The sequence below is a fragment of the Podarcis erhardii genome, assembly GCF_964252035.2.
Source record: "Podarcis erhardii genome assembly, chromosome: 14".
Lineage (NCBI taxonomy): Eukaryota > Metazoa > Chordata > Lepidosauria > Squamata > Lacertidae > Podarcis > Podarcis erhardii.
Genome location: NC_138503.1, coordinates 22,295,767 through 22,321,756, shown reverse-complemented (window position 1 = coordinate 22,321,756; position 25,990 = coordinate 22,295,767). Strand labels below are relative to the sequence as shown.

Genomic DNA, 25,990 nt, shown 5'->3' with positions numbered 1-25,990 from the left:
GGCAAATCGGGTGTAAAGCTGGGAAGGCACATCTGTGGCCCTCCAGATGTTGGATTTGGTAATGTTTCTGCACCCAACAACAGGCACCAAGAATGAGAAATTGTTTTGTTTTTGTTTTTTTAATACAAGAAGCTTTATTCAGAGGAGCCCCTAAAACAGTCTGCTAGAACTCAAGGCCAAAACTCAAGGCCAAGGAATTGCCCAGGCGATACAATTCAGGCTGTAACACTAAGGAAGCTTCAACAAATTACGGACTCTATCATTAGATTGCAGCTCCCATCAGTCATGGTTACCAAGGTTAATGGAAAGGGATGATGGGAACTGTAGTCAAAGACTATCTGGGGGCCCATAGATTCCTCACCATTGCTCTAAGGGTCAGACCTCTGAGCATAAACAGGTCAATACGTAAAAGATTGCAGCAAGTATGCAACTCCCTCACAATATTAAGTCCTGCACTGCTTTATTTATTTAACTAGAACTATATACTGCTTAATAAGGAGGGGGACACACATCCAAACGGTCTACCTAAAACGATTTGTTGCTTAACAGTTTTATTGTTCTCTTAAGTGTCCTGTTTGGGTGAAAAGTGTTGGTTTCAAAAAACAAACGAACACAAATGGATTTTTAAAATAAACACACAAATAATTTATAGAGCCAAATAAACTATAACTAGTGGTAAAATTATCCACGAGCTTTAAAAGTGATGTAGAAAAAGAAGCTGGTTTTATTGAGAACAGAACAAGTGACATTTTTACATTACATTAGAAATTGCGTGAGGAAAAGTGTTTTTCCCCCTTTGCAAGGAGCGACGTGATTGGCTGGCGCCAGGCGGAGAGTTTCTCTCACACAATTTTCAACCAATCACACTTCTCCTGTCACAACGCATATTTCGCGTGTCTCCAGGCTTGTGTCTCGCGCGCGTGTGAAAATATTATGCGGCGCGTGGTTAGGCTGCTTTTTTGGGTCGCGTAGGGTAAAGTCTCGTATACCGATCTTGTCTAGCGACGGAGGCTGAAACCTCAGCCTATTCCAAATCCGACCAATCCTCGCCGAGGTAAACTGGAGGGAATCATTCCATCTGCGCATGCGCCCCGCTCCCCTCCCTTGTCTATGCGTCACTTGCTCCCTGGAGGAAAAAAGAAGCCAGCGAGGACGCTCCGAGCGCATGCGTGCATCTCCTTACACTCTACACCCTGTCAAGGACCGCTCGGAACAGCCACGGCGCTTCCCAGTTCCGATTGGTCATTTGTTATCCTGTGTATCGCGCCCTGATTGGAGCCGCCGCTGTGTCAAACAGAGGCAGAGGTATCCGCCTACTAACATTTCGCTGATTGGCCAGCAGCTTCCCCCGTCCATTGGTTGGACCTTGACAGCCTTCTCTCCCGCCCTCCGCCCAATCACCTCGTGGCATCGGGGTCCTGACGGTGTGAAGAACGTAAGAGGCCGAACCGCTCCCCTACTGCTAAGCGAAACATAGTCCTCGCGGCCGGCGGCTCTCTGAGAGGAAAAGAAGTGAGCCAAAGAGAGCCTAGGGACGCGCGCCGGGCTGTTCGAGCACCCGCGGGTCCTGTCGCTGACTTAACCGGCCCGGGTAGCGCGGCGGCGGCTGTGTGAAGCGGCGGAGGAAGACGAGAGCGAAGGGTGTGTGTGGCCCGTATATTGCCCGCCTAGAGAGGCTTGAAGGGGAGTGGGCGGGGGCGGGGGGGGGAAGAGTGGAAGTAGTTCCGGCAGCACCTTGGCCGTGTTGCCTAAAAATAGCGCCCCGTGGATATCCGTGCGCCGGTGTCAGTGTCTCCGGAGGAGCGTCAGTTAGGGAGGCGGCGGCAGGAGCAGCGGAGGAAGAAGAAGGAGGCGGCGGCGGCGAGAGAGGAAGGAAAGAGGCAAACGGGTGAGCGAAGAGGGTGGGCGCGGGTCTCATTTATGGGGTGGGGGAGCGGCAAAAGGGGGGGCTGTTGGAGGAGAAGGTGGCCAAGGAGTTGGGGGGATGCGATATATTTTACCCCTCAAGTCCTTACCCCAAGTTAGGAAGGTGATGGAGTTAAGGGGTTGGGGTGTTCAGGGGGGCATAGTATGAGAGAAAATGAGGGAGAAGGTTCCTCCCTCTTTCTGCTTCTCTCCCCCCCTCCAACTCCTTTGCCACCATCTCCCCCCCCCTTCCTACCTCAAACAGTTGCAATTTGGGGTGAGCAGGTGAGGAAAATCAAAAGTTTCTGTAGTATCTGTGTGATGACAATGATGATAATTGGTAGCTAAAATGCACATACAGTCTCTGGGCAGTAAAAAAAAATGCACACATGTGTTTGTGTGTGTGTCTCCGTATACTCGTCTAGCTCAAGTAGTTGCAATTTGGGGTGAGAGGATGAGGCTAGGCGGGGAAAGGGGGAAATTAAAGTTTTTGTAGTATTTGCATGAAAATATTGGTAGCAAAGATGCACGCACATATAGTCTGGGAAGCAGAAATGCACATGTTTGGCTATATTTGTGTGTGTGTGTACCCTAGTATGTATATGCACTAGTGTGTGATATGTTTATGTATATTCTGATTTGATCATGGCTGTAAGCAAAATGTGTGTGTGTGTATAAAACACAAATATCTGAACGTATTGTCTGTGTACACATACAGATATACATGTGTGTATATATGGGTTTTTTTTTACAGACACACATGCTTAAGTTAATGCCACAGTCAAATAAAAATTACATGATTATATATATAAACACCAGACACGTACACACAATAAGACATAATACTTTGTGGTGGTTATGCATCTGTTTCAAGATTGGGAAGAGGCACTTTTTGGCGAGCTAAGTTTGGGTCATAATAAGATAAAATAATAGCTGAAGTGGTTTGTGGTGCCTGCATTAAAAGATTGTGTTGCTTTCTCCCCTCTTCTTTCTCTCTTCTCTCCCCCTCCCAAATCTCTGGGTCATTTCCCCATTGATTTTCAGGGGATTGGAATAAATGTTTTTCATATCTATTTTCTGCTTTTTCTGTCCGTATCCGGACTTGTAGTGTATTAAGACATGAAAAAAGGCATGCTTGGTTATTATTTGTTTAAGGGGGAGGAGTTGTGGAATAAGAGAGACTTTAGGGGAATGAGTGTGTGCAAAAGAGAATCTACCCCCTCTTTCTACTGAGACTTGTACACAAGAAACATTGGGGGGGGGGGGAGGAAGGAAGGATGTAGGCAGACTTCTGGTTGACAGATTCATGTTCCCTCTCATAGACTATTAATTCGCTCACATTGTCTCCTAGAGATATCTTTTTTTGTCCCATTTTCTTCCACTGTTCTCCTCAGCTGTGGTCTGAGAGGTTGATAAGAGTAATTTATGCATTGACGTGGATGAGTGTGAGAGCAAGAGATTTTGGAAGTTATGCTTTCTCCATCTCTCTCTTTTTAAGAAATGGTAGATTGGTATGTGGAGATGAGGAGAATTGAATTTAGGGATGTTTCATTTTTGGGGTAAAACTGTACCCTCATTTTATGAATCTGACATAGGATTCTTAGTGGGTGGGTGGAGAATATGGGAAGCAGGTTAGGGAAAGCGATTGGTGTTTGTTTAGGGTCCAGACAGGCCTTTAAGAGCTAACTAACGTAATGGAAGGGATGACAGTCTTGTCTGTGGTGAGTAGAGAAGTGGATACATTTGTTTTCTTCTGTTTTTGTTTTTGCTTAGAGTTGTGAGAACCCTCCTTGATAAATGGCAGGTTTGGGCTGGAAATGCTTCTCCCTATTTTGTAAGATCAATACATGTACCTGTTTTGGAAGGTGCAGCAAGGAAGAGGTCCATTGAAACAGTTTCTGTTGTTTGCCAGATAATTTGATATTGGAAAGGTGTTGTGTTGTGTGTTGTTAGCAGACTTCAAGGGGAAAAAATTGCACTCCAAAAATGCATACTATTTTTAAGCTTTATTTTGACTGCCAGTGAAGAAATAAAGATTACAAAGGAACTGAGTTTTTTCTGTCTCATCTAAAACAGCACTTCCATTTGAGGAAGCCCATTTGAGGTTAGCTCAGCTTATAAAGTTAGACTTTTCCAACACTCTTTTCCTGTTTATATAGGAACCCTGCTGTTGATAAGGGAATCAAAGTGTTAAGCTAGTATTTTGTCCTTGTTAATGTTCTAATGACATGTTGGTAGACATTCTTCCCTTTGAGTGTGTGACTGATTGTCTTTGTTGCTTACTATAAAGAACTGTGTGAGTGAGTTGCAAGGCCTTGTCACTGATGTTTATCCTCGCACATTTTTTCCCTCTTGAAACTCTAGGACTAAAAAGGAGAATTTAGTTTTCCATAGTTGCAACAATATTCTTTTTTCTTTTCAAGTAACACCTGTCCTTCCAAAGCTTTGGGGAAAGAATAAAAAAGGGTTTATTCTTTTATTTCAGATACATCCATTGCATTGCATCTTCTCTGGATCACAGCGCTAATAGATTGTAGGGTATGACAATCTATAGGATTATTATCATGCAATCAATCATAATATTATGGTCTAAATTAGCTTCTTAAAGTGTCTTGAATGTAATGTCAGTTGAAGTGGAGGAAACAATTTTTGCAAACAATTTTGCAAAGTTTACCGTTTCTCTAAAGTTTGGGTTATTGTCCACTGGAATCACTGAAAGGGTTAGCAATGCACAAGTACCTAATCACTGCTGGCGTAATGAATCTCCTGTGTTGGGTGAAGTTATTTGGGGAGAGAAGGGAGAAGTAGCATCTGGAAATGCAAGGTAGTGAGATGTTATGGGGTGTATGTATATAAGGTCTTAGCAAATTTAGATGGCTGATATCATTTTGTAAAATTTCCTGCTTTTCAGGGGGTTGGATGGTCCTTGGGGCCCTTCCAACTCTACAATTCTATGATTCTATGAGATTCTGGTATGAAATTTAACACTGCTTTCAATAGAACCATTCTTTCGAAGCAGCCATATTTGTTGTTAAACAAATGTAAGAGACTTAATATGAAAGTTTAGCTTAAGATCTTTCAGTGAATGGGGTTTGTTCAGGAGTCACATTGGTTGTTGCTCCTATGTAAGCTTTCAAAATACAGTGGAACCTCGGGTTGCGGACATAATCTGTGACGGAAACACATCCGCAACCCGCAGCGTTCGGATCCTGAAGTGCCACGTATGCACAGGTGCTGGCGCAATTAAGCGCTTTTGCGCATGCGCAAGCGGCAATACCCGGAAGTAACCCATTCCGGTACTTCCGGGTTTCCTGCGGTCCTCAACCCGAAAACACATAACCTGAAGCATCTGTAACATGAGGTATGACTGTATAGAATAATGCTTTGAGAAAAGAGACTGATGCTTTACTGCAAAAGGAAACAATGTGTCTTATTAAATGATTGCCACATTGCCACCTTCATTTGAATCTGTGAATTAATTGGTAGTAGAATGTGTACTGTTCATCACCAGATTTCTGTGTTTGAGGGCTAGTGTGCATATTATTTGAACATATTTGATTCACATTTCCGTATCCTACTTGGCCAAAATTATACACAGTCTGGTTAGACTGTCATCTTACTCAGCAGTTGAGGAAACAAGAGAATGCCATCTTGAGCTGAAGGGCATGCATATTTAGTAGTACATAACAATTGCCTATATTTTCTTCTGGTTGTGGTAGATGCTAAGCTACGCATTGATAGACTACAATTAATTTGTTACCAAACATTTATTTTCAACTTTTTTATTTTATTTTAGTGAGGTATGCAATGCTATCAGTGTAGAAGGAAAGCATGATACAAATCCAAGGGTATTTGAAACTTGCTAAATATTGAGGTTGGCAAGAAATGCCATAAACTTTAAAACTCTTATTTATTTGTATACAAATATATTCTGCCTCCTGGACCTCAAAAGGGCCCCCCAAAGTGGTTATTAGCACTTGTAAATCTTAAGCCCAATTAAGTGTTTCAAGAAAATGGCCAAGTTTTAATCTACACTTCCCTTATTCACCTGTAAAGAATGAAATTTCCAGGGTCTATCTTTTAATTTCAGAAATAGTTTTATGATACCATAACTTTGGATATTCTATCTGTGCATCTCAAATATGAAGGGCCCTGTAAAATACCCAGAAATGAATACTTTTCATTTCTGTTAGTCTGTATGGGCATTTACAGAACAAGACTGAAAACCTCCACATTGTGAAGAATTAAATTATTCTTCAGAGACTTTCTTTAAGTCTTGAAGATATGGGAGTTCAGACAGAAAATACATGGGAAGATTTCTTTAGACTTTGATCAGATCCTTATCTTCAATCTTAGTTTTCACCCAGTCCCTGCATGTTGTGATTACCTAGCTTTATGATCACATATGATTGTGCAGATAACCATTTAAAAGGTAGTGTGGCTCACATCTGGAGCAAAGTGACCCAGAGTTGTGATACTTGCCATAACATGGATTTAAACTTAGAGATTTAAAAGCTCAAATTAATTTTTCTTGCACAATCCTCCAATATTTGCAGCTCACATACTTTTTAAAAAGCCACTGCAATTATCTTGTTTCATTTAAGAGATTCTGTTTTGTTCAACAAATCGTTAGGAGCAATATGTTAATCACATCTATTTCAACAACAAATAATAATAATAATTAATAAAAATGTTTTCATGTGCTGACTGATACCAACAATTCAAATATCTTGACTTTACTTTGCCAAAAGGTTTTCTTTTAACAAAAATAAATATATTGTTTCTGGAACATGCACTTTTGATTCACTAGGTCATAACTTGGTAGCTAGTATGTGTACATGTTGTTGTACAATGCATGTATGAGGGGACTAGATGCTGATACGCTCAACTTTCTGTATGTTTGAATGTAAATTTATTAAGCAGAATATGATTTAATACTAATGCATGTTGAATGAGTTGGTTTGCACTTAATGCTTGGGTTTGTTCCAGCTCGTGCCTATAGTGCTAAACTTCAGTGTTATGTGCACAAGCTGGAATGAGCCCAAGGTTACAGTGGGAAGAATTCTATAGTCTCACTTTCTGCAGATCCTCAGGTTTCATTATGTATGAACCAAAGCCAAACTAGTTGGTTTGCAACTGTCATGCTTTGAACTTGACTTGTTTAGAAATCGATTAGTGTTTGTTTTAAACCAAGGGTAGTCAGTGTGGTTGGTGAACTCCAGATACAATTAGGCTACAACTCCCAACAGCCCCAGCCAGCATGGGCCAATGGCAGAAATTAAAGTCCAGCAACACCTGGAGGGCACCATGTTGCCTACCCCAATTTTAACCCATTTTCTGGTTTGAACATAGCAGGCTAGTATTTCTGGAAACTGAAATGAAATACTACAGTAGTAGGTGTTCTCCTTATCATGCAGGAAAAAAGAGGGGAGTGCTCTGGCTTCTTTCAGCGTGTTCAGTGGTTTAGCGTTAAGTGCAAACGAGTCCTATGCTTACTTATCTGCTGGCCTTATCTGCTGGAAATACTGGTAAAGAACAGCTCGATCCAGCCCTGCAGCAGTTGTCACTTATGAATGTGCATATGGATACAATGTGCTCTTGAACAAATTGTTGGAATTCATTGCCATGTGGAAGAAGTTTGTTCCTCTGCAACTGTCAAAGTGCTGTGACATCATATGTGTTGCTGCCTGACCTTTTGGCTTTGAAAATGAGTGTGGGAGTTTCCAGTGTACAGGGATTAGTGGGATCAAAGAGGAGGTAGAACTCTGTGCTCTGGGGATCAACCTCGTGCTGAAGAGCAAATTGCCTGGAGCTAATTAGTCATGTACATCACTGCATTCGTGTGCTCAACCTTCTTTTTTCTTTTTTTTTAAAAAAGGTGTGCACATGTGCTTATTGTGCTCTTGAAATGAACTGTGTGATCTAAAGTAAGTACTGTACATTAAAATTACACCTTACTGGTTCAGGGAAAGTGCATCAAACTACTAGCTCAGGAAAAACGCATCAAACAATATAACTATTTAAATAGGTTTACTAGTACATTGCAGGAAAAACAGCTTGAATTGAAGCCTAATAAACAGCTGTTTGGTTAATAGTATATTGTCTCATATCTGTAGGCTGTGCCATAATTCACTTGTGATTTATCTGAAAACTTGGCCATAGCAACTCTATTCTTGACCCACTTTTTCTTTCTCATCTCATCTTCAGTTCTCATACTGTAACTGGCTTGTTACAAGATATTACAGCTTCCTGAGTTTTCCTTAAATAAGCCTTCCTGAAATGTACTGCATGTGAACGACTGTCTAATTTAGAACTGTATCTGGCATACTATCCAATGAATGAGTAAAATATAGCAACAGTTGAAAACAAATGCCTCACCAAGGAAGTCTTATTCCTACGCCCACTGTGTAGTGAACTGAAATTATTATTAGTTCTTCCACAGTATTCTTGAATAAGTTAGTATGTGCTTTGTTTCCCTCGCTTCTGTGTTATTTAAAAAAAAAACGAATGCTCCTTTTTTTTAACATGCTACACTTAAAGATAGTAAATCCGCCACTTAGATTTTGTCTATTTGTATTTGGAGTTCAAAAGCCTTGTAATGATTTTTGGTGGATACTTATAAAGAACATTTTTATACAGGAATGTTCTGAATAAATATTTGTGGGTATAGATGCCACAAGGGATATTCACAGGATACAATGAAAGTATGGATTTTCTTGGTTGGATATCAGCAATTGAAATGGCAATGACTTGTCATGTTCAGCCTATAGTGGCTGTCAATTCTGTTGAATGTGACAGCTGAAAGCCTAGTTCTCCTGATTTCATTTGTTTCATTTTTGGTCATGTTACATTGCTTGAAGATTAATGGAAGGCATGTCACAAATGTTCAGAGCACTGGGGCTTCTTAGGATACAGATAGGGAATTTCTCTTAGAATTCTTCTGATTTTCTGATGTAGGTTGAACTGTGGTCGCACCATCACTGTTGAAGTATAAACTTGTGCAAAAACTGAAGTTTTGACTGAAAATAAAAGGGTATTGGATAGTCAATCCCCCCTCAGTCGTCCCCCCCAAATCTTCATTTGTACACCCACCCTCTTTCTAGTTTACTTCATGCATTTGGATGAAATAGATTCAGATTTATGAGTGTTCTGTTCCTCTAAGCTGCCAGAGCTGTTGTCTTTATTGCAACCTTTGAAACAAGTAGCAAAGGTGACCTTGACCTCATTCACATGTACCCATGGGAGTTGGAAGCTACTTCCCTATGCTGTGATTCCTGTACTGCTCACAAGTGTCCGTGAATGGCTCCTCCAATACTGGTGCTCCAATTCCATGAATCTTTCTACCCTTTTGTCACCCTGCTGGGATAGTAGGGCAGTGATTATTAGCATGGACCTTACCCATGTGATTGCTTGTTCTTTGTTGTATGGTATTCCAGCACATTGGGAGAAGCATTAGAGGAATTAGGATAGCAAGGTGTTGGGGCATTGTGTTAAACAAAACAAACAAAGAGAAAGTAGTCTAATTATTAAAAAAATAAATTAAGAAGCCACAATTACTAAAAATAATTAAGACGCCACGATGCAACAATTGAAGGTTGGCATGAAATACTTTCAGAAAAAGAAATGTTAGAAGGCATGTATGTTTATGAATAACAAGACAGATTTCATTGATGTGGCAAAACATTTCAGCTTCAGCCTTTGTCAACTGCTCTGATAAAAATGAGAGGGTACAGTTGCCAAGGTGGCAATTACAGAGCTTTGAAGATGGAATGTTCAGAGGGACTTCATTTGCTGAAGCTAAGTGATGTTGGTACTATCATCCAGGTTGAAACAGTGTGGTATTACTGTGTCCATTGTGCACAACCAGAAGTTTTTCTTCTTTGCTAACATTGTACGTTCAGTTGATAACTCTGTTGTAGTTATTGATACAGCAGACAGAATATGGTTCTCAGAACTAAAATGTTTTATCAACTGGTTGTTCCACTTAATTGAATAAAATTGCACATTTGTGGTTCGTAAAGTGTTTGCAAAGGTCAGTTGTGGTTATACCTACATACTGAATATGACATCCTGGTTTTTGTACTTGGTAATATACCGTATTTTTTGCACCATAACACTCACTTTTTTCCTCCTAGAAAGTAAGGGGAAATGTCTGTGCGTGTTATGGAGGGAATGCCTACGGGTGGCATGCCTATGGATTTTCCTCCTCTAAAAACTACGTGCGTGTTATGGTCGGGTGCGTGTTATAGAGCGAAAAATACGGTAGATTGCAGGACTGGCAATCCTGGTGCTATTGAAGGTAACTGCCTCCATGAAATACACACAGGTGATACAGAACCAAATTGATTAAAAAGGCAACCAAATACAGATGTTACCCAAAAAGAAACATGAGCATAAATTTTCCTAATAATTATGCATAACAGTAAAATCTTGACCTATACAATAAATAAGACATACTTAAAAAGAAAAATATTAGTTCCCAAGAGAGACCACATGACCTTGTCTAAGTTGGGTAGCCTTCACTGTGAATTTAGCTGTATTAAACATTACAGACCTATCTGTACTGGAAAACCCATATTAAATCTTATCCATACCACTAAGGGCATCAGCCACCACTAAAGTTTTCTCTATCTTTGCTTAGGTATTTTATACAGCTTACAGTATACATATAGTGTGTGGCATCCTCTATCCAAGGGCTACTGCATATGCAAAAACACTGATCTCTGGGGATTTTCTTAAATCTCCCTTCCAGGCAATTGGCTTCATAGTCTGAAAATGTGGGCCTGAAAGTACTTTGCAGAGAAAATGTGGATTTACTTCAGGCAAGTATTTCTCTTCCCCGTGGCGTGAGTTTTAGGTGGGGAAAGTATCAGAAAATCTGGATAAAGTAACGGCATTCATGTTCTGTTCTGTAAACAGGTATTGGAGCCACACTTTAATATTGTAATGGCTAAGTTGGATTTCAGCTGCAAAAAAGGCACTGGGCCATGTGTCCTCATTCTTTTACTGTTAGCTGTCCAGGTGCTTGTGGAGGATGACTGAGACTGCTCTATTATACACAATTTTAAGCAGTTCATTTATTGTTTATCTCATTTTTAAAAAATAAGAGAAAATTGCCCTGAAAATGAAATATAAAATTGGCATTACTCCAACTTCTTCCCGCAGGGGATCTGTGGGCGTTTCTGGTAGGAGACCAGTTATGTACAAATAAATCTATTGGGTATTACCATAGAAATGAATGGGTCCCAAAATGCCCCAGATTTCGACCCCATATGTCAACTGAAGAGTAACCTTAGCAGCAGAATCCAAGGAGTAGCTCTGGTTTAGCAAACTTGCCTGCTCAGTATGCAAAGATCACGTCTTGCCTGCGTACAGTTTGCATCAAACCATCACAATAGGATGATGACTTGGCTTGTAAGGCAAGTTGTTTGAATAAATAATACCTGCATATTGCACAATATTTAAATAGATGAGCTGTGGATCATAGTTCTCTGTTCCCAGTAGTCTAGGGGTCGGCAAGGTTTACCTCACCTGGGCTGGTTCACTCCAGCAGAGATCCCTCTGTGGGCCGGATTGCACCCATGCCCACGATTTCCGGTGTCTGCATCTGCGCAGACACGATTTCTGGCAAATGTGCATGTGCAGATGCGTTTTGCGGCCTCTGCGCATGCGCAGACGTGATTTGCAGTGACGTGGAAGCGAGTCACTGTGCTGTGCCAGTTTAGCTTGTGGCCCATGGGCCTTAGGTTGCCAACCCCTACAGTAGTCTATTTCTAATAATCTGTTCACTGAGTAGAGCTTCCACTACTTTTAACTGGATGTTGAGATCCCACTTCAGACTGTACTTCCTTAGCTGCCTCTCATCATATCCTAAAAACCTGTCACAAAGACTGATGATCACTCTCCAGTTGGTCTCCCACTGCAAAATTCTTAGTTAAGGGGCACATTTGTGATTACATAATAAATAACCTATCTCACTCCCACCATTTAAGGAGGAGTATGTAAAATTCCCTTCTGTGTTATCTTGTCCAGCTCCACAGGTTTTACAGGAATTGGAATTTCAAGGACAAAATTTAGAATTACTGATAGGTGGCAGAAGTAGAGTTTGTGAAGACTTGGAGGCTGGTGAATTGCTTTAATAGGAGGCTTGTTGACATCTTCAGCAAGACATTCAGAGTTTGCCAACAATGGGTAGCGTTCTCTGATCGCCAGGTGATAGATTTCCATCTAGCGTCTCCCAGCTACCACAAATAGGACATGTTGTTCATTGTTTATTGACACCTACTTTGATGGAGGAGGTTTTTTCTAGACAGGATGGAAGCCTAGTGGATGCTGCAAGTACAATTACAAGAAAGAAATCAATTACAAGAAGAGAATATCCTCTAGGCAGAAGGTGTTCACTGATTCTTCTTAGATATTGTTGTTTGTTGTTGCAAGTGTGCTTGATTCTGAGAGCCAAGCTGTACACAATTAAAAAAAAAATGCTTTGCTTAGCATCGTTCCTGGTATAGGTATTTTTTGACATTACTGGGTTTGTTTCAGAGTTTAGTGACTATTTTGTTATTCTTAATGGTGAGAAGGACATCCAAGGGAAGGGATGTGTGGATTTTCAGTGTTGCTACTGAAGGTTAAGTTGATAGTTAGGTGTATAGAATTGATGTAGTTTTAAAAAAATTGTCCTAAGACCCTTTTTACCATTGGTCTAAACCATAAAGATGCCATCAATGTATTACCACCATATAAGTTGTTTGCTGATAAGCTGTTTGAAGATGTCCAAGTTTTTCCATGAACAGATTTGCACACATACATGCACACGCCCTGCTTAATGCCAAAAGAAATCAAATGCTTGATCCAGATGGCTTCACAGCAAGTTATTACAAAATCTTTTCCTCTATATTAGTCAAACCAGCCATTGAAATCAGTTAGTGAACTATTGAGGAACAGTACATTATACCTGAAACATGACTGGATACTACTATTGTGACAATTCCTAAAGAGGGAAAATACTTATTAGTTACCTCATGCCAATTTATCACTTAAACCTCTAGTATACGATTTTTACTGATACATTACAGTGGTGCCCCGCAAGACGAATGCCTCACAAGACGAAAAACCCGCTAGACGAAAGGGTTTTCCATTTTTCGAGGCGCTTCGCAAGACGAATTTCCCTATGGGCTTGCTTCACAAGACGAAAACGTCTTGTGATTTTTTTTGCTCCCCACCCTTTTTCTAAGCCGCTAAGCCGCTAATAGCCGCTTAGCCACTAAGCCGCTAATAGGGTTGCTTCGCAAGACGAAAAAACCGCAAGACGAAGAGACTCGCGGAATGGATTCTTTTCGTCTTGCGAGGCACCACTGTATCAAGAATAGCAAATGGTATTATACACAAATACATATACAGAAACAGCAATCAAGTATGCCTCATTTGGAAGAGGAAAATGAGAAATAATATATATTTTTTAGATTTTGCATGCAGTAAGGAAGAGGAAATGGTGATGCTGTTCCAATACTCAGAAAAGGCCAATGACCATATTGAGTGACCCTTTTTATCTGAAATGCTAAAATATTTCAACTTTGCAGTATCATTTTGTACATGGGTATAAACTACTTAATGAAATCCAGAAGCAAAAGTATGTCCTAATGGGATTATTCTGCCAGGTTCTAGACAGTTTCCTGTTATTGCCTTTGTTTATTCTAGCAATCGAATTGTTAGCAATTATAATGAGAGCATAAAAATACAATAGTGGTTAAATCAATAAATACACAGAAAAACATTGATATGGATTTGCCTCATGCTCTGTCTTTCTGATTTCCAATCCTTTCCACTCTGTTCAAGTTTCTCCTGCTCCATCACTTCTAGTGTGTCCCACTAACCTTCCAAATGGACCACCAGTTTCCTAGAATGATGGAGCAGCTGCTGCTCCCATCATTCTTCACAGATACTCATGGACCACAGTTTAGGAACCTCTTCTTTAGAGGTTAAAACAGCTGTAATTATCAATATATGGAGTACTGGTGACTGACTGACACTAGCTCATAGTGGTCACACTTCTTAATAATTATTTTTCATACTATAAACTGATGAGAATTGCTATAACAGGACTAAAATGTAGGCTTAGGTCCTTGTTAATGTAGCGGTTGCTTATGAGGGGTAAGAATTGCCTCTCCGGTCAGGTTAGGAAGTCTTTGTTTTGAAGAGAGTGATTGTTCCCACTCCTTCCTTTTTTTTGGCCACTGATGTGCCATACAGGTATGTGCAGTTGTATCGTAGTACAACACTGTTAGCAGCTCTCATAGGGTATATTTGCAAAGTGGATGTATAGGTTTTTGTACAGCATCTAGGAAAAGCTGAAATTTGCAAGGGCATCAGTTGCTGGTGCAGATCTGGCAGTTGTAACATATAAACTGGTCTGTGGCCCTGTTCTCAGTCCAAATGGAATTATTTGTGAGGTTAGATACTCAGTTTGCTGTTGGCCTGATCCTAACATGACATGGATTTTGCACACCAATAGAGCATATCAGAGATCTTGATATTTTGGGTGCTCTTGGCACCCAAGCCAAAACTGTTGATCACTGGGACCTTGCCCCTTTAGCTCAATTATGCACATGTCTTCTTGGTAGCAATACCCACTGAGTTAAGTGAATTTCATTATCAGGTAAGCATGCACAGGATTGTGACTTTAGGCTACTGTGCTATACACAATTAACATTAGAGTTGCTCTAATGTTTCTGTCTATGCTTTTAAATTTTTTTGTATGTTTTGTTATTTTCTGTAAGCCACTTTGAGACATATAGTGAAAAGAAGGTATAAATTCTATAAAGAAATCCCACTAGTTTAGTACTGTATTGCGCTTCTCTCTGCCATTTACACCTGTACTAAAATATTGGTGATAATCCAAAGCATTAAAGTAGATAAACTGAGTTGTCTGCATTTTTGAGAACTGTCCATCTGTTGGTCTCACTTAAAAAAACCCCCAAATTGTACAATCAGTGCTACTCTTAGTGGCAGAGATCTTCACAGGTCAACTGTGCATGTCAAAAGTTCATATGGCATTGTTCTGCTGTAGAGTTGAAGGGGTATCAGTTCTCTGTTTACTTTACTTGGGACTCATCCATGGTGGAGATAATGTGGATTTCAACTGTGTGTGTGTGTGTGTGTGTGTGTGTGTGTGTGTAGAATCCACATGATGTCCTCTTCATCCAAGTAGCAGTCCGTAACCGCCCCCCCCCCCCCCAATCTGGATATTCCCAGTCTCTGAATAATCCAATAGGGGAAGAAAATCCAATATAAAATCACACATTACATGACTGAGTGCACTGAAGCACATTCTGTGGGTAGGCTTTAGAAGGGTGGTGACGTTTTGCTGGATGCGATCTATTACCTCACCCCGACTCCCATGTTGTTTCTATCAGTCCAAAGGAAGGATGCAGCCCACCCTTTTTCACCTGCTGTTGTTGAAGGCATATTTATGGTATTATTATTTTTTACACAGCTCTTTTGTGTAGAAGTGCTCTTGCACAAAAATAGCTGCATGAAAAATAAAAATAAAAATTGCTCTTATAGGTACAGGAGGCAGAAAATGAAAATGGGAGGAAGCAGCAGCTTTTCAGAATGTGAATATGTATGTATTAAAGTAATATTTCTAGCCATGTGTGAGGGTGTTTCTAAGCTAAATGGGATTAAGTACTTTTGGCCCACTTTCATGGCTGCATGGATTAAAAGTTCTGTCTTGGAAGATGTGGTTTTCCCCCCGTATTTGAAATAAGGATAGAATGCTTCACATCTTCTCCAAGCTTTAGATTCCTATTGTATTTTTTCTTGGCAACTGGTTGTGAAGGGTGTGTATTAATGTTGCATTTGGAACTTCAGCTTCAATTTTCAGTTCAATGCACTGCCGTCTTTATAATAGTGTGTTAAGGTTTTCAGAATGGATCTATTTTGTAGCTATAGTGAAAACAAAAAAAAATGTTTCTCACTATATCTTTAAAACAGATGATTGCTGAAGTATATATGATAGCTGAAACATACATAATCACTGCAAAATCTTAAATTTTTCACAATGAATTTACAAAAATGTACTGACTTAAGTTGTAATGGGGTCAGTACTACTATCAGACACCTGAACTGTGGGAAAATAAAGGAACGTGGAACAGGAAAAGGAAGCTGAGAGTGAGGCAGCCTCTTGAATGTTTAAGGTGCACATGGGATGATATTCACACATTTCCATCTTTCCTAGTTGACACAGAACACAGGATGCAATGGGAATAACATGGACCAATCCCAAAAATAAAATCAATAGATATCATGAGAGGACTCTCACAAGATCAATCCGTTGAACAGTAAACTAATTGGATTCTTATCTCATTATACATGACAAAGCCATTTTTCACCTTCTCACCCCTTGCTTTTTCCTGTAAGACCTATTTCAGTCGTTAAGAGTCGTCAACAGGCTCATCACAGCTATCTGCCAATCACCCATTCCCACCACCCTTCTGAGTAATACCCCTCCCCACCTTCTCACTATACAGAAGGGTCTGGTGACTTCTGTTTCAGTGTATCTGAAGAAGTGTGCATGCACACGAAAGCTCATACCAAGAACTAACTTAGTTGGTCTTTAAGGTGCTACTGGAAGTAACCCAGAGATGCATTTTAAATAAAAGCACACATTCTACTCATGTAAAAACACCAGGCAGGCCCCACAAATAACCACCAGATGCATTTTAAATAAAAGGATACATTCTACTCATGTAAAAACACGCTGATTCCCGGACCGTCCACACATTGGGCCCCCGGGCCTTAGTTAGTCAATCCATGGCCCAGCCCTACAGTAGACCAAAGTGTGTTTTCCAAGGTTATCAGAGCTCTTGGTTTCAGGCAAAGATTCAAAATTGTTAAGAGCCTTTCAAGTTGGTTATGGTTACAAGTCTGGAATGAATAACTTAAGAGTTAATAAATTTGACTTGTGACTGTCCAAAATATTGTTCTTAACATTTATTTTGTCTTGCATGCCTGCACTGCTAACACACTGCCTGTTATGTCAGACTGACCTAGGGGTCAACCTAGCACAGCAGATCCTTAATACTGGTCCTTGACTTGATAGTATGTTATGCTGCCAGAATTGAACATAGCAATATTGTCCATATCAGTTCTGAATATGTGAATTATGGAATGTGCTTAATAGGATACTTGAGTAACTTTTAAATAAGGTACGTTGATGCTAACTGCCGTACTACCCAGTATTGTTTGTGAAAGGGAGCTGATGTGTCCTGTTTTTACTTAGAGCTTTATAAACACTTGCAATTGGAACTGCACCTGCATCTTAGAGTATTACTTGCCGTATTTTGTCAGCTGGCTTCAAGCTGTCAATTCCTGTTTGAATTTTTTGCTCTTTCAGGAGAATAAATGAATTTTTTGAGGTATTCCAGTGAAAGTTGACATGAAATCGACCCTGCAGACTTTCTAAACATGTATTTCAAAAGGACTTAGTTTACTAGTAATTACTTTAAAAAAGTTTTAGTAAATAAGTAATAATTTTTAATAGCAGTTCTTACTCTTAAAAAGACATTAAGTACAAAAATCTAACTTCATAATTTGTACGGTATATAAAAAAAATACACTGCTTTGTTTTGCTTTGCTTCTTCCGTAATCCATCTTTTGTGGGCGTCTAATAATTTTGGAAATTCTTTGTTGCATGTTTAAGTTTTGTCTAATTATGAAATCACTTTAGGCAGTGAACTGTTACTGTCTTTCTTTCTGTAACAGTTCTAATTTATATCTTAACACAGCTAGCTCTCTGCTTCTTGGCCCCCCCCCCCCGTAGAGACTTCTGGGAACTATGGTACAGCAAGGAGTAACTCTAAAGGAATGCACTATCATATTCTAGGGAAAATTAACTGCGGTTGTCAGAGCAAGACTCCTGTTGATACGGTACCTTGATGGCTCTAAAATCCGCCACTCTTTGTAACATTTTCTTAATAGCCAAGAGGAATGAGATACGTTTTCTAAATTTTTGGCTATGCAACAACAGTAAGGTGATGTCATGAGCCATGCTTTCTTGTCAAGCAAAGCTTCCTTTTAGGTATGCTGAAGCACAGTGGACTCTAGGGCAGTGTTTCCCAACCGGTGTTCCGCGGCACACTAGTGTGCCGCGGGACGTCGGCTGGTGTGCCGTGGGAGGGAGGCGGGCGAGTCGGGCGGCGAGAGGCGGGGCGGCGGCGGCGAGCACACGCGGGGCGGGGAGCGAGCTCCCTCCCACATCCCATCGCCCCGTGCTCCGCGCTGGTGTCCGCAAGCCTTGCGCACCCGGGGGATCTCCCCCCGGGAGCGCAAGGCTTGCGGGCAGCAGCCTGCAGCGCGGAGCACGGGGCGCCCTCCAGAGGACGCCCCGTGCTCCGCGCTGGTGTCCGCAAGCCTTGCGCACCCGGGGGATCTCCCCCCGGGAGCGCAAGGCTTGCGGGCAGCAGCCTGCAGCGCGGAGCACGGGGCGCCCTCCGGAGGACGCCCCGTGCTCCGCGCTGGTGTCCGCAAGCCTTGCGCACCCGGGGGATCTCCCCCCGGGAGCGCAAGGCTTGCGGGCAGCAGCCTGCAGCGCGGAGCACGGGGCGCCCTCCGGAGGAAGCCCCGTGCTCCACGCAGGTGTCCGCAAGCCTTGCGCACCCGGGGGATCTCCCCCCGGGAGCGCAAGGCTTGCGGGCAGCAGCCTGCAGCGCGGAGCACGGGGCGCCCTCCGGAGGGCGCCCCGTGCTCCACGCAGGTGTCCGCAAGCCTTGCGCACCCGGGGGATCTCCCCCCGGGAGCGCAAGGCTTGCGGGCAGCAGCCTGCAGCGCGGAGCACGGGGCACCCTCCGGAGGACGCCCCGTGCTCCGCGCTGGTGTCGGCCAGCCTTGCGCACCCGGGGGATCTCCCCCCGGGAGCGCAAGGCTTGCGGGCAGCAGCCTGCAGCGCGGAGCACGGGGCGCCCTCCAGAGGACGCCCCGTGCTCCACGCAGGTGTCCGCAAGCCTTGCGCACCCGGGGGGCGCATGGGGCGCCCTGAAACAGAGGGTTCCCCATGCTGCGGACTGTAGCCTGCCGCCGGACGCGCGGGGCGCCCTGAAGCAGAGCGCCCCTCGCGCCAGGCAGACATGGGCCAGCCCCACAAGCTCGGGGGACAGCGGGGAGGCGCAGCACCGCCATCCCACTGTTCCCCGACCTGGTTTTTTGGGGGGGAAATAAAGGGAAAAAAAATTTCCTTTATTTCCCCCCTCAAAAAAGTAGGTGCGTCCTATGGGACGGAGCGTCCTATGGGACGAAAAATACGGTACTTACTATTTCATAATAAAGTAATTATAAAATACTTTCTTTGTGTTTATTTGATTCCTATTAAAGAGAGTTACTTTATATATAGTCAATATAGGCACAGAGTTAATTTTTTAAACATTTTCTAATGGTGGTGTGCCTCGAGATTTTTTTCATGAAACAAGTGTGCCTTTGCCCAAAAAAGGTTGGGAAACACTGCTCTAGGGAGTGATTCAGCCTCTTTGTCTTATGTTACCTTGGAATTTGCAGGTTGAGAAGGCTGTAGCTCCTAAAAAAATAAAATAATATAATATAAAATATAAAATATAAAAAAATGCTTTGTCCAGTATGGTGACAAAGGAGTAAAAAGAACAGCATTGTAGAATTGGAGGTGTTTGGGAAATAGGGCTGATGTTGCTTTAATCAAAACTCTTTCTTTAACCAGGGTGCTGGAGAAAGTGCAACCCCTCTCTCTTTCTCTCTTTTTAAAGAATCAACAACGTTTATAAGACTCCAGTACATTCTTTTCTGATGGAAACATGCCTAACAGCTAACCTTAATTTTCTTCTGCTTTGGGGAAGAGGAACTGTGGTAATAGTTCTTAGGATGAACAAGGAATCCCAGAAGCAACATAGGAAAAAGAATGCATTGCATCATGTCACAATTGGCTGTATTTGAAATATGATATTTAAATTGCCTTGAGTTAAATCATTATCCAGAAAATGGACTTGTTTTAAATTGGATTTCTATTTTGAAGCTTATATTACTGGAGCAAACATTACTGGTTGCTATTACAATGAGAACATAAGGATTGTAACTAAATAGAGCCTTTATGCAAACTAGAAGCATAATCCGAAACCATGTGATGCATGTAGTTAATAAGCATAGCATATTTACGTTTGCTTAGACAATAGAGGCATCTCTGTTTTGGTTCTCTGGACCAGGCTGCTAAGCAAGACCACTTGCTTGAAGACTGATCCAAAATATACTACAAGCAAGGGCTGGTAGCTACTGAGCAAATTACTATTTCAGTGAGAAAGTAAATATCCCTGATATTTAGTTGGTGGAACAATAAATATTCATTAAATTGAACAGTGTTAATTGGGAGAACTTAAAGCAGGAGAACATAATCATGTGTTTGGGCTTCAAGGGCAACTGTCGTGATATACAGGGCAATAGCTCCTGGATCCTATTGCTTTGACTTGGTAGTACCTGGGCCCTCTGGGAAGGCCATGATAATCTAATGTGCACTGTTTATGGCAACATGAGAAAGGGACTTTTCTGCAGTGGCTCCCTGTTTGTGGAATGCCCTCCCCAGGGAGGTTTGGCTGGCAACTTCTTTATACATCTTTAGGCACCAGGCAAAAACATTCCTCTTTAACCAGGCCTTTGGCTGATTGACATCTGATGCCCTTTTAAAATACGTTGTGGAAGTGGAGATTATTTGGTTGGTTTTTTCCTGTTTTGATTATGTATTTTGTGTTTTTTTATATTGTGATTATATATTGTGAGCTGCCCTGAGATCTACAGGTATCAGGCAGTATACAAATTTAATAAATAATAAACATAATAATATGTGTGCATGCACGTTCCTGACTTGTCTGAACTTTAGAAATTATTTTTATTAGAACACTTGTAAATACAATATTTTAAGACATGACAATTCAACAGCACACGTTTCTGTTAACATACTTTACGTTTTAAGGGGGAAAAACTTACATACTTAAATTTTTTTTTAATGCAGCCTTTCCACAGTTGAAAACATTCTCAAAAGCAGGCAGGGTCAGGGGCAGCCAGGTACACTTCCCCTGGGCCTTGGAAGGCTAAGCCACCTAGGGGGCTCCTTTTTTGTTTGTGTTTGGTCACTAGCCATGATCCTGCTCTTTTGGTACTTGATTGAATATAAAATGTGAGAAGAAGGCTAAGCACATCAGAAAAAGTCACTTATTGGTGTTGTATTCATTCATTTGGTTAGTACTTCTGTGAAATAGTGCCTTTTTAGAAACGGAAAAATTCTAAGCTGCAGAACTACATGATAAGTAATTAACTGATAGACAGGAAAGATTTGCTAAAATCTTGGCCGGGGAGGGTGGGATACAAATAAAAGTTAATAATAATAATAATTTTAGCCACCTCTGTTTAGCAAAAAGCACAACAACAATTTAACTGACAACTATTTCAAAGTAGATGACTTACAGCAATGCAATTTCAATGAATGCACAGAGTTAGACAGAAAATCATTTTTAAAAACAGTGAATAATGCTGTCCCCTAACCCCTGTTTATTGCTGATGCAAGTTGAAATAGTAGACTGCTGTGACTGTAATATCAGCTGTTCCTAGCCAATCATTAATGGTCATTGCTTCAGCTGCTATAGCTCTTCAAGCAAGCAGATAGCGAAAGAGTAGGGGATGTACTGCCAGCCTTGGATCCCTTGGCAGTGATTTCCTTTTCTGAGTCAGATTCGCAAAGACCTTTGGCCTATAGTATATCTCTGCTATGATCTGTTTGTAGAGTTTACTCATAAATCATGATGTTGCAAAATGCATGTATTATCACCTTTTACAGTTTAATTCATGTGTGTTAAGCTGTATGGTACCAATAATGGCATGTAAATGTGAAACTATAAAACTCAATTTCTGGGAACATCCATTATAAAACTTCATTTTAAGCACCTAATTAGTGCTTCTTATGAAAGGTTTAAAAGTATTTTTGTGTTGTGCAGAGTGGGGATCTGGAAGGTTTGAACAGACCTTCTATCCCCTAAGATCCCATTGTTTCTGGGCATAGACTGGGAGATGGAGTGGGGGGGAAGGAGTGCCCTGTTGGGATTCTCCATGAGTGTGTGCAGCAGACACCCATGTCACTTTAAAAGCATATGGATATGATTCCTGATCTTGATTAGTTTTCAGCCTACTCTGAGATGAGACTGAGGTGAGTGTGTAAGTTGGACGAAGGAAACTATAGTAAATGGTCTATACCAGGAATGTCCAACAGGTTGACCGTGTTTGACAGGTCAACCCCCAATTGTTAAAAGTCAATTGTGGACGATCACGGGCTCATCTTTGTCCGGGGGGGGGGGGGGAGAATTTGGCCCTGCCCCTTTTTCCTTTATCCACGCACGATTTCAAGAATGGAAGACGGAGTTTCCTCTGGCGATCTGACCTGCACCCCTAAAAAAGATCAAGAATTTAGACTTGCCTCCCTAAAAACAGCTCATCAACTTTGACAATTTTGACCTGCCCCCCACAATTTGTAGATCACTTCCAGTTTTTTATTCTGTGAGTAGACCACAGTCTCTTGGGAGTTGGATATCCCTGGTCTGTACCCGTTGCCCAAGGTATAAGCTACATTGAACTTAGTGGGGCTACTTTATAGATGTATATAGGATTGGACTGTAAGTCAGCCACTGCAGTGTAAAAACTGTGCTAGTTGATTAAGTGTCAATAGATTAAATAATCAGCTTTGACAGTATTTTTAAAGCTCAAATGTGTGATAATCGTGTTAGTGAATGGATAATCTGTGCTGCATATTCCAATGTAGAAATCAAACTGATTGTTACAACAGCTTGCAATGCATGCTTTGGAAAGTAAAATAATATTCTGATTGAATTTCATATAATTTGAATAATATACTGTTCTTGCATAGTCTTAATCCTCCATTGAACTTGAACGTGGTGGCACAGTTGAAACGTGAAGTATCGGACAGGACTTTTTATTTTTAATAACTCAATAAGCTCTTGAAACCTCCCCCCCAAACATCTACAATTGGAAAACAAGCTCATTGGAAAGGTTAAAGAAGCTGTCTGCTTGTGCACTGCACAGTCTAGTGTAGTCCAGTGCCCATACATGCAGCCTTTTCTCTCTTTGGTAAGCTGCAGCTGACTCCAGAAATGTTCAGTTAACCATAGATGTCTATTATGTCAGGACCAGGAGATCCTGGTTATCAGATCTGGAGCAAGCTATGACCTGAAGCGAACTTCAAACCATGATTAAAGATCCAGACTTGTTCAGAGTCTGATAACCAGTGTTCCCTGTTAAGACTTACCTAGGAAACTATAGTTAACTGAAGACTTCCTGGGTTACTGCTCTGTGCCAGAAGAATAAGTTCAAGCACATAATGCCTTTTTCAGCACACAAATGATCATCTATTACAAGCACTGTATGCTTTGTTACTGTGTGGTTTTGGACTAATTGCTTCCTTCATTCTAACATGGGGGTGGGGAGGGGATGACTGATCTGCATATCTTGTGGTCAAGGCTGGTGCAAGAGATGGTACTGCTGGAATTATTGTCGCTGCCCCCACTCCACTTCTCTGCCTCTCTGCCTGTTTGCTTGCTTTGTCCTTTTGCTGCTGCATTAGTAGCGTCAGCACTGACTCTTCCTCTTCTTCCTGCTTCACTCAGGAGGGGCAGCAGGATCCTGGGAGAGTGCTTCTGCTCCTACTATGGTGGCTAGAAATGGCCTTAATTTTTATAGTTATTTAGCACCTTTGCCTTTCCTAGAGTGAGGCAGGGAAGATGGGGAGGGTGCATCAAAGAATTTGGCTGGCTGGCAGGCATTGTTGAGCAGGCAATGAGAGAAATGAGCAGTGGGTCCCAGTGTGTATGCGTGCCAGTTCACTGTTTCTCCACACCCACCACCTGAGATTATTGTCTCTGCTTGCCTTATGAAAGGTTAAAGCCCTGTTTGTGGTGATTTATAAAGTATTTTGCACATTTAGGCAGCAAATGACAGTAAGAGCTGTTTGACAGTGGAATTTGCTGCCAAGGAGTGTGGTGGAGTCTCTCCTTCTTTGGAGGTCTTTAAGCAGAGGCTTGACAACCATATGTCAGGAGTGCTCTGATGGTGTTTCCTGCTTGGCAGGGGGTTGGACTTGATGGCCCTTGTGGTCTCTTCCAACTCTATGATTCTATGATTCTATGACATTTTGAGACTCTTAACTCAATAAAAACCTTCAGTCGCAAGTCTTCAGATTTGAGTAATTTTACTGCTTAAAACCATCTAGGTAGCCCAATCTTGTGCAAGCTTACTCAGAAAAAAATAGATGTTCAGTCAGGTTAAAGGTAGATGCTTATAAAATTGAAGCCTAAATCATCTTAAAGTCTATTATAAATGGAGCTCTGAGGTACAGCTATGATTCCAAGGGGCAACCTTTAAAGGGGAAACAAAATGAACTGAGTTCATCTTATAGGAAATATAAGCACATGATTCATCCTTTAAAAAATGTAAACCTGAATGCTGTTTTCATGAGAGCTATACATAGCTAGTCCTGGTGGGCTGTTTTGAGAATGTAGTAGGAGTAGATAAGACCAATCCTTTCCATGACCTTCAGACAACAACCTCCTTTGAACAGCTGTCCCCCACTGCGCCATTCTCTTCACCTGGAATAGATGGAACTGCATTCTTTCCAGTGTTAGAAACTGACATATGAAAACTAGGAGCTGAATGGCACCTTAAACCTAGGTTATGAGCACAACAATGGAATGTCTAGCCACACTTTTTTAATCACAAGTATACAAAGCTGAAAATGAATGAACTGCAGCTAAAATATTATGCTTGTTTTCCACATGGTCTAGTCCTTCCCCTCCCCACCCACCTAATATCCCTAAGAGGGTCTCTTCTCCAGTCTTCAGAAAGTAGCTGGTAGTGGGGAGGCAGAAAAGGATCCTCCTTTCTTTCCACTCTTCAGTTTTAATCCAAAATCTTAGGCTCAGTACTGCACCCATAGCTCAGAAACTACTCGCACTAATGAAATTTTCTGTTGCAAAATTCTCCCAGAACAATCCGTGTTTCGAACACTGATTCTTTCCTATTTTTTCAAGATGCCACGTAGTGCATCTTCCCCACATCATTCTTCCTTGCTCTCCCACCTGCTTATTATGTGCTTTTCTGGATTGACTGTTGAGATGCTACCTGGTTTTATAACTTAATTCATGCAGCTAGAAAAAACAGATCAGTGTCAGCGTTTCAAGCTTTTGACCTGCTTCTGCTTAGGGAAGAAACATTGCATCTAACTTCCTGATCTATGCTGCTCAGCCAGAGAGACTTTTACGAACTGTATCAAGGTTCTGAGGCAGACGCACATGGGAGTACATTTCACTGAAGTTAGTTGGACTTAACAGCTAGCAAGTTTAAAACTAGGTGGTAGAAGAAGACGTTGCATATGGATCAGTACTCCATCTTTTTTTTTTTAAGTGTGCAGTTTGTATAATAAAATGTCATCAGCTATCCCATTCACAAAATCAGATTTTTTTCCTTTGTAAAAGCTGATGGTGTGAGGAGTTCTTCCAAGAAAAACTGGTTAGTACTTGCCTTTAACAAAACTATATATCAACAATAAATAAGAAGTTATTTCATAACTTTGAACATATAAAAATGTATGCCTTAAGCACTGTTGCACAAGGGTTCTACTTTGGAGTTCAGTGTGTGTCATGACAAAATTACAAATGTATTCTCCTGTTCCATGACAGGTTAAGTATACCCAAGAGCATTTGGTGAGGGACTTTGTCAAAAGCCCCCCTGCTTCTGATTTATTTTATTTTTTTTTTAAATTTGTGTCAGTGCTTTAATCAATATACTCCACTACTACTCCCCCCTTTGCATCCCTTAATGTCCAACTGCATTCCTTTTTCAAAATTATTTCCCTTCCTTTCTGTTCTCCATTTGGGCCAGGCTTCCATTTTATGAAAAAGCGATCAGTTAGTTTCCTTGACGATGCTTTTTAAACATGCTGGTTAAAAACCAGCTTGATGGTAATTTCTTTATCTGTGCTGTAAATTCTAGCTGAGCTTGTGGTTTTGAATACCCT

The 25,990-nt window shown here is 41.4% G+C and overlaps 1 protein-coding gene across 9 annotated transcripts in view; it reads left to right on the top strand.

The window, feature by feature from the left end:
• Window positions 1–1,415: 1,415 nt before the first annotated feature.
• MEF2A (myocyte enhancer factor 2A) overlaps window positions 1,416–25,990 on the top strand; it is a 98,800-nt gene continuing 74,225 nt past the window's right edge. For 3 of the 9 annotated variants that reach the window (XM_081839051.1, XM_081839050.1, XM_081839048.1), the window contains exon 1: window positions 1,417–1,888. The gene's annotated coding sequence lies outside the window, so the exon portion shown is untranslated. Of the gene's footprint in view, window positions 1,889–10,657; window positions 10,728–15,504; window positions 15,527–25,990 lie in introns of those variants that run through there. The other 6 variants (XM_081839049.1, XM_081839044.1, XM_081839045.1 and 3 more) reach the window with 5 other exon arrangements.